This window comes from Chenopodium album, chromosome 15 (assembly GCF_948465745.1).
Source record: "Chenopodium album chromosome 15, dcCheAlbu1.1, whole genome shotgun sequence".
NCBI classification, from domain to species: domain Eukaryota; kingdom Viridiplantae; phylum Streptophyta; class Magnoliopsida; order Caryophyllales; family Amaranthaceae; genus Chenopodium; species Chenopodium album.
In genome coordinates, this window is record NC_137848.1 from 31,140,451 (window position 1) to 31,149,486 (window position 9,036).

A 9,036-nucleotide genomic window follows, 5' to 3' on the forward strand; every position below is an offset into this window, starting at 1 on the left:
CTAACGAAAATAAAAGAGAAGTCAAAATTGGCTTAACTTTAAGTCCGAAAGAGCGATCGACGCTCAAAGAATTCGAAGACGTGTTTGCTTGGTCATACAAGGACATGCCTAGAATAGATAGGGAAATTGCAGAACATACCATTCCCTTGAACCCTACCTCTAAACCAGTAAAACAAAAACTTCGACGAATGAAACCTGATGTCGCATTAAAAATAAAGGAAGAAGTACAAAAACAGTTGGACGCAAGTTTTATTCGCGTATGTAATTACCCAGAATGGGTAGCGAACATCGTCCCAGTCCCTAAAAAGGATGGACGAGTTCGCATATCTGCTAGACGGCACGCTGCCGGATTCAACTCCAGAAGCAGCCGCACTAAAAAAACGTGCGGCCAATTTCGAAATTCGTAAAGGAGAGCTTTTTAAGAAAGGGTTCTTACAATCGCTCTTAAAATTCATCACCCCCAAAAAGGGGCAGGTCTCTAGTAGAAAGGACCAGGCGGTAGGGCTATTTCTGGCCTACCCTGGAGAAAGATGCCATAACAGTGGTGAAAAAGTGTGATAAATGCCAGAAATTCGGCAAACTTATACACCGTCCGGCCATAGACCTGACGGCTATTCACAGCCCAGTTTTATTCGCCAAGTGGGGCATGGACATCCTGGGGCCATATACTTCTGCGTCAGGAGAACGGCGGTATATCTTTGTTGCCGTATATTATTTACCAAATTGGTAGAGGCAGCAGCGGTCAAAAACATCAAGACTAAGGACGCCATCTCCTTCATCTGGAAGAATATCATCACCCGGTTCGGGGTGCCCATGTCTATGGTTTTTGACAATGGTCAACAGTTTGAGACGCCTCAACTCAAGACTTGGTTGGGGGATCAAGGGATCTCACACTGTTTTGCATTAGTCGGCCGACCCCAAGCAAACAGCTAAGTTGAGGCCTTCAACAAGTTAATCTCAGACGATCTAAAAAAGAAGATTGAAAGAGCTGGCGGCCTATGGGCGGATGAACTACCACACGTCCTATGGGCCATCAGAACAACATCAAAAGGGGCAACTGGAGAGATACCATTCCTCGTGGTGTACGGTGCAGAGGCCATCTTGCCTATCGAACGCAATGAGCTGACTCTTCGAATCATGTTGTATGACGAAGAGGCAAATTGGGAGGCCATGCGACTAGCATTGGACTCGCTTCCAGAGCGCAGGGGCAATGCTGCCTTGCTCCATGAGATATACCATTTGAGAATGACTAGAGCTTACAACAAGAGAGTGCACAAGCGGCCCCTTAAGGTTGGGGACTTTGTGCTACGGAAAATGGAGGCAGTCGGTAGGGGGAATGAAGAAGGGAAGCTAACCCCAAATTAGGAAGGCTCCTACCGAATCTATGAAGAAGTAAGAGGCGGCACCTACCGTTTGGAGACACTAGACAGCAGGCAGCTACCCAGAACCTGCAATGTAGATAACTTAAAAAAGTACAATTGAAATTTTGTAATTTTTTTTATTCAAACTCATTAACGAAAAATCTGCCTTCTTTCCCACGCTATTTATTTTCACATTCAAGAACACCATCTGCACAATGTGCAGACGGACCAAGCTCAAAATTTTGTTACATTATAGGGTGCCGCCTGCACAATGTGCAGACGGCATAAACCCAAGCATTCTACCATGATCGTGAGACGTCCATTCGGGCGAATTCGTCGAAGAGAGCATCTCCCATTTGGGTGGTACATTGCTCTATAAATAAAAAAACAAGCAGCCTTACCGACTGTCTGGATTAAAATGACGCTCGCAGTCGTTTGACTTAATCTAATCTGAAATCTAAAAAGCGTTAAAGTTTTTCAACTTTTCTAATACAGACGGAAAGCGGCTACTGTTTCATTTTAGAGGCTACGCTATTTACGTATCACCACCTGTTATTGCTATGGGGAAATACAGACGGACATACTATAACTATAATAATAAGCTAAGTTCAAGGACTTAACGGCTTAATAGTGTCTAAACGACTAATTGAGGCCTTTAGCCAGATACTCTCAAGTGCTTACCCGTCTGCTCAAAATGGCCGTCTATCGCTTGGTTTGGGGCAATCACCATACTGATTGATTGACTTAGAAACCAATCATACTCTTTAAAGTATCAATAATTTCTAAGTCAATCAACCCATTTTTGAAACCAATCGACATCCGGCCAGGGGCAAGGGACATCCGATACAACAAACAATCGCATAGTATACAGGAAGTTAAATACTTAGCCAAAATCTATTCATATCAAATAAAATTAAAAGTTTTAAATTTTTTTAAGCAAGACGCCAATATAATAAAAGCCGGTTAGAATAACTAGATGCATCATTCAATTTAAAAACAGCCGTCCCTGTGAATGACTGGAGAAGTTAGCCGATAAAACTTGAAGAAATTGTTGATTTACCCAACCCCTTGGTCAGTAAAGATACATAGTTACTCGGCACGCAGGCCGAAAATGAAAATACTTGGCCATCCGGCCGCAGAAAGATACCTAAAAAGCTTAAAAGGATCAAGGGAGGTCTTCAGCATTAACAGCGGCATCATCCTTGTTGTCCACTTACGGCTGCTCATTGTCGTTCCCATCCACCTCCTGATCCTCATCATCCCCCGAGGATGACTCGTCCGAGGAGTCAGATTCCTCGATGCCCCTCGCTGCCTCCTCTTCCGCCTCCTTCATGAGCCGGTTGTTAAACTCATCATTGGCTACATCCAACTTGGCTTTCCAAATTTGGTAGTCAGAGCGCGGCTGCAATGATTCCCAAGTCATCCGCATGATGAATTCATAGTCCTCCATCATTTGTTAAACTAGGTCCTTTTTCTCCTCTTCAGCCAGGGGACTTGTATTTAGACCTGAGCTAGGTCTCTTGGTTTTGCAGCCGGCCCTTGAGCTTATCAACCTGCCCCTGCAGGCGGCCAGCTTTCTTGTCCACTTCCTCGAGGGGTTCCAGCTTAGCCTTGAGGTCCTTGACCTTATTTTGGAGTTCGGTTATCCGCCCCCTAGCTGCATCCAAGTTCTTCTTGACTTGCAGATTAGCCGACGCTTGGGAATACATCATATCAAGTGTCAGTAGTTCATTTTGGGCAATCTAAAATTGATCAGTGTCTAAGGAGGAGGCGGCCCGAGCTTTAGCAGCCGTTACCTCTTTGGAGTTTTCGAGGATTGGCTTTTTAAACCCGTTCACGCGCAGCATAGCCTATATTCGGCCAACAGTGAGAATGGTCAGTATCAAGCGGCTATACTCATTATTCAGGACAAAAATCACAAGTATCCTACCTCACAAAGAAACGCCAAGATGGCGTCAAGGTTGAGGGAGACGACTCCTATGACAGACGCCTTGTCTTCAGGCTCAAACGCCCTTAGCATCTGTTTAGCTAGCTGTAGGACAGTCGGCCTCTGTGGAACCTCTACCAGATCAAACAAACACGAATTAAAAAATCTTAGCTTATGATCCAGTGCCCTTTTTGGCGACTGTTATTCTAATCATACTGAAAAATGGTTAAAGTTATGATACCTTTCGCCTCCTCCTCCTGGGCGGCTTTGCTTCCGCCTGCTACTGAGCCGACAGCAGCATTGAGTGGCTTCCCACTCTTTGATACCTTGGGGACATCCGGCTTCAGGGTCGTCTTGTTGGGGGTGGAACCGTCATGAGTCTTTCCAGGCTTATGGGCGATGTGCTTCTTAGGCTTCCCATAAGTACCAACATCACCACCCGACTGTTTTTGAAGCTTCGGGTCCGGCTGTTTGGAGGGAGAAGGTTTGGACGAACCATCCTGCATGGAATACACGAGTTAGTATACTGGTGATCTCAATAAAACTCAATACAAGTATAAAGGGAAAGTTCCTCACCTTAGGGGCTCCGCCTGACGGCTGCTCCTCGTTAGTCCGTTTGCCGAAGATGGACAAACGGTAATACGCTGCAGAATGTGTAGCTGGCTGGACGAGAGCTTCTCCATTGCTTTGTCTGCACAAAAAGTAAGAGTTAGAAACTAAAGAAAGAATCAAGATCAGCAAAGTAAAATAAATCCAAGCGGCCTACTACCTTTCGGCCTCTCAATACTAAGACCGCAAGCGGCCAAATACGTCCCGTCAGATAGCCACTCATGACGGGGAAAGTAGCTTTGCACGGTGACCTCCATCTCCCCCGTCTCTTCATTGGTTCGAACGGCCACAGTAAATAGGCCTCGATCTAGTATCTCCTCCTGTGCCTGCTTTGGGACAGGCGGCAGGGCTTTCTTCCTAGCGAGGACAGGAGGAGGGTTCTGGTTCCACCTGTTGTATCTCTTATTGCGCAGGCATTCTGAGGAGGAGATTATGTAGAATTTTGTCCTCTAGTCATTCCATTTGTTCTCCTTCTCCACAATCATCATAAAACCCTTATAGCTATAAGGGTGAACCATCCGGCTCCGCTTGATTGGGGGGTTTTGCTTAAATAATGCATATGAGAGAATGCCTCAAAGCTGGGATCCACCTCCAGCATTTCACAGGCGGCAATGTAGCCCAAGATGTTGACCCAAGAGTTAGGGGCTAGTTGCCAGATACGTAGTTGGTATCCCTCTAGAATTCTCTCTACTGCCGGATGAAGAGGGAAGCGAAGACCAGCTAGAATGGCCGCCTCATAGCAGCCAAAACATTGGTCGTTGTAGCTGGCCTTCTCTAGCCAGACGACTGTATCCTCGGCGTCCGGCACAGAAAGAAGAAATCCATGTCCCATGACATGATTGGAAATGAACTTCCCAAATTCCTCCATCATTTTCTTCCGCCTACCTTTGGGAACGTGCAAATAATAAGGAGCACGTTCCAGCCGGCGTGAAGCAGACGACTTTGCCCATCCTTCTCCCCTGTCCGCTGACAGGGACTCTCTAGCAACGTGTAATTTTGAGCGCGCCTACTCCGAGTCAATAGAGGCACTGTCAGAAGATGATGAATTAGAGTCATCATCAAAGCTATTGTCCAAGTTGGGGGCCTGCTGGCTAATGCTGGTAGTGTCCTCCCCCATTTCCTCATCCGACACCAAATCATTCGGCCCGGGAACTTGTTGTTCATTATCAGACTCCTCCAAAATCGAGGAGCCTGGGGTGCTAGTAGCACTAGGCGGATTATCATAGACTTCGGCAACAGGCGCCCTTATGGAGCCTTCTAAGTATACAGTCGAGCTTTCCGAATGGTACCAGGTACCATCCGTCCTATACGTCCAACTAGTCTGCTTCGTTCTGGCCATGGTGTCCTGTACAGCCATAGACACGGTCGGATTTGGAGAAGTTCTCAAAGGGGAGTCCTTGAATGAGCATTCGACACTCCTAGTTCTAGATTCAGCCAACTCCGGTGACCGGCTGATCGCTAACCTAGGCCGTGCCAGGTGCGTTTAGAAAACCATTTTTGAAAAATAAAAAACAAAAATAAGGAAAGAGAAGATCAGACAGTTACCTTAGATGAAGGTAAGAGAGCCGCTTGGTATGGAAATCTTCTTACAGGCGGATAAGAGGCCGGGTGTCGGATGTTATCACAAAAGAAAACAAATTCTCAGAAGTCAAAGATTTAAGATTCTCTCTCAATATTCACGCAAACATGTGAACGCAATGAAGAGGTCAACCCCTATTTATAGAAAGGGTGAAAAGTCTTAGGGTAAAAACCTTAGATTCTCCCATGGTAAACGGTAAAAGGTCGCTCCAATGAGAGGCCGACACCTGTCACAGGCGTCACGTGGCGAGCCACGTCAGGTATTTATACCCCGCCAAGTGGCCCAATGAGAGTGCGACAAGTGTCACAAAAAGAGGCTTCCAAATGGACTACCCAGATGATGACACGTGTTACGCAGATATGGCCCCTGGGAGTGACGGCCTTCAAGGCCCAAATCCCAAGGAGCCGCTGTAGACACCTGATTAATTCTCCCCAAAACAAAACCCAGTGATGAGTACCTTTCACGTCATTTGATTATCGAACGCAGTGAAAGTATGAAAAGTCTAGTGATGCGGTTGTTTTAACAAAAATAATTCTTTCTGTTTTTGAAAATGTACTCTATTTTATGAAAATAGCCAGTACAATTTAGTTTGATCCATGACAAGGTAAAATAATAGTTTAGTTAGATTGAGCTTGAAAAGAGCTTCCAATGATATATTATAAGCCCAATTCCGATGAATAATGAGGAAGTTATGGCCATAATACTAAATTGGACCTAAAATGGTTTTATGGCCCAATGATCTAGTGGAGGACCCATTAATTGATATTCCTAAAGTTATTAAGATTGATTTTACTCTTCTAAGAGGATCTAGAAGGTTATTTTGAATTCTAATAGAGTTAGGATTAATAAATATATCTTTAGAAAATATGGAGTTTGATTTCGAATAAAATAAGCCTTTTATTATGATAAATCTATTTTTTATAAATGATAAAAAGCGGAGTCTAATTACTTAATTATATTAGGAAAAGGATTCCGTACAAAAGCGCGTTTTATCTTTCAAACCAGCGCCAAACGACAGCCTTGTTGCACGATGACAGACTCTGTCGCCACGCGTGATTCCTTTCATTTCGCGGTGGATCCTATCATTCGCGACAGGAGCTGTTTTATTCCGATTCGAATTCTAACTCTTTTCTATCATTTTCGGACTATTTTCTCTATAAATAGTGTAGTATTTACCCGTTTTTATTCACCAACAATCATCAAGAATCATCAATAATTCAACAATCATCAATTTTCTCTTCTCTCTTAGTAATAGCTTTTTCTTTCTCCCTCTTTCTAAGACTAGCCTTTTCAAATATATCATACCGCATTCACGAGTTCTAGACACACCTAGCAAAGCTCGAAGTTGCCTTGGCCCTAGACGTGAAAGGTTGATAATTTCTGAGGGTTTAGTCCCAAATCCCTATTTGAATTATTTAAATTAATTGTTTGATTTAATATTTTCCTTGAAGTTACTAATGTCTGTATTTTTTTGATAGAAAGAGATATGAGGCGTCGAAGTAAGTAATTAGATTACTTCTTAATTATTCTTTTGATATAGAAATCATGCTTAGATTATATTAATTCCTAATATCATGTATGTTCCTAGTATCATGTTTAGGTTGCTTCCTATTTCTTCTATTATGTTAGTATCATGTTAGGGATAAAGATTTAATATTTATTATTTAGTGACATGCTAGGATTTGTTATTAATCTTGTTAGTATCATGCCTAGGATCTTGATATTATTATTATGCTTTGATGAGATTGATATTATTATAATGATGATTGTTGTTATTTTGTTGCTTGATATGCCCTCTCTTGCAGGTTTAAAGGGAATTTGTACTTGTAATCACGCTTAATAAGATAATTAATAATTTTGTTTAGGCTAATATGATTATAATTCAAGTGATCGCCAACAATAGTTTTGTTTGTGCATTAATATTCAACCAACATAGATAAATAGGTTTAGGATTAATACAATGATTGTATGTGAGCCAGAAAGCGCACATGAATATGAGAAGAATAAATTAGAGGCCTATTTTTAGTGCAGGTTCAATCTCTTTTAGGTTGGATTTGTACCTTCATCCCCGAATATCCAGTCATGGTTCCAGACCACTACGGAGTTAGCGATCTCATGGAGCGTGAAGGGGTGTAACCTTCACCCTGTGAACGGTTTACAAGTTCCTAAAACTTGTTGGGGACTCTTTTTCTCTAGCTTCCTTCCCTTTAGACGCCACCATACTTAAGTGTATGATCACGGTGGGGCTCAAGTGTGGGATGCTTGAAATATTCCCTACAGTTTTTTGGCGACTCCACTGGGGAGGTTTTCTATTTTAATTCCTAAAATTTATTTTGGCAATGATTTAGAATGAGTGGATGAGATTCGAAAAATTCTAAATGTTCATGTGCGTAATTTTGATTGACATTATTGGCATAAGCATAAAAAAGGTCCGCATTGGAAAGACCTTCCGTAATGCGTTAAAAACATAGGAGTTTTTACATGTAGGAAATTTGGGAAATATCTTTCACAACTAGAATCGAAAAACGTTGCGAAAAATTGAAAAATTCAAAGAGCAGAAAGCTGCTGAGGCATGTAGGAACCGGCGCCGAGAAAACAGTACCAGCGCCATGCGACAGCAATGTCATTTGGCGACAGGCCCTGTTGACTCGCGCCAAGTTCTTCCAATACCGAGCCAGAAATCTACCTTCTTTGTTTCGACCAGTTCTAGTACTATTTGCTCGATTCTACTTCCTGATTGAGTTTTTCTCACTTTTCTGAACCCATATGTGTTCTACATATGGCCATAATCCTCTGGGAATTCACGCTCCATCTACCCAATCGAACGCTCATGGCAACGAAGGGTACATCCGAGTTTGTGAATTTACTAAACTGTGGAAGCGAGTTCAACTCTCGGGGTTCCATCCACACGCGCCAACCCTTCCAAAGGTAAGGCTTCCGCGCGGTGCATCCGGACTAATAACCATTGACCCTCTTTGACTACCCCTTATCCTTGAACTTTAGAGAACTAGAGCCATGGTTAGGTTGCAAACTCATTGCATCATATTGTGCTTACTTGACTACTTGTGCATTCTTTGCTTGTGCATAACTTACGTATGTTTACAATAACCGTTTTTTTGACTTGTGAATAAATCTAGATAAACTAATTAATGACTAAAGGACTTTGCTTAATTAACTAATAAATTAATACGGGTAATTAAAGTCTAAATAAATTGATCAAACTTGACTTAGTACGACTATAGGCTTGACCTCTTAGAGTAAAACACTGGAAACAGACCCAGACTAATGTTTCAGCAATAGCGCAAGAGTTTGGCCTGTGGCGCGACACGCTAGTGTCCAGCGTTATGCGACAGCATTGTCCCATCGCGCTGATCTTGGCATTTGGCGACAGTCCCGTTGCTTAAGAGACGGTCCAGTTTTCTGCTTGAATCCTCACGTTGAGTCTAATTAATCAGTTTATTAACGGCAGAAGCTATATTTAGTCGTTAATTGAGTCTAAGCACATGGTCTCATGGTCTTACACAAGTGTCAAAACATGTCACCTTCACTCACTATTAAAG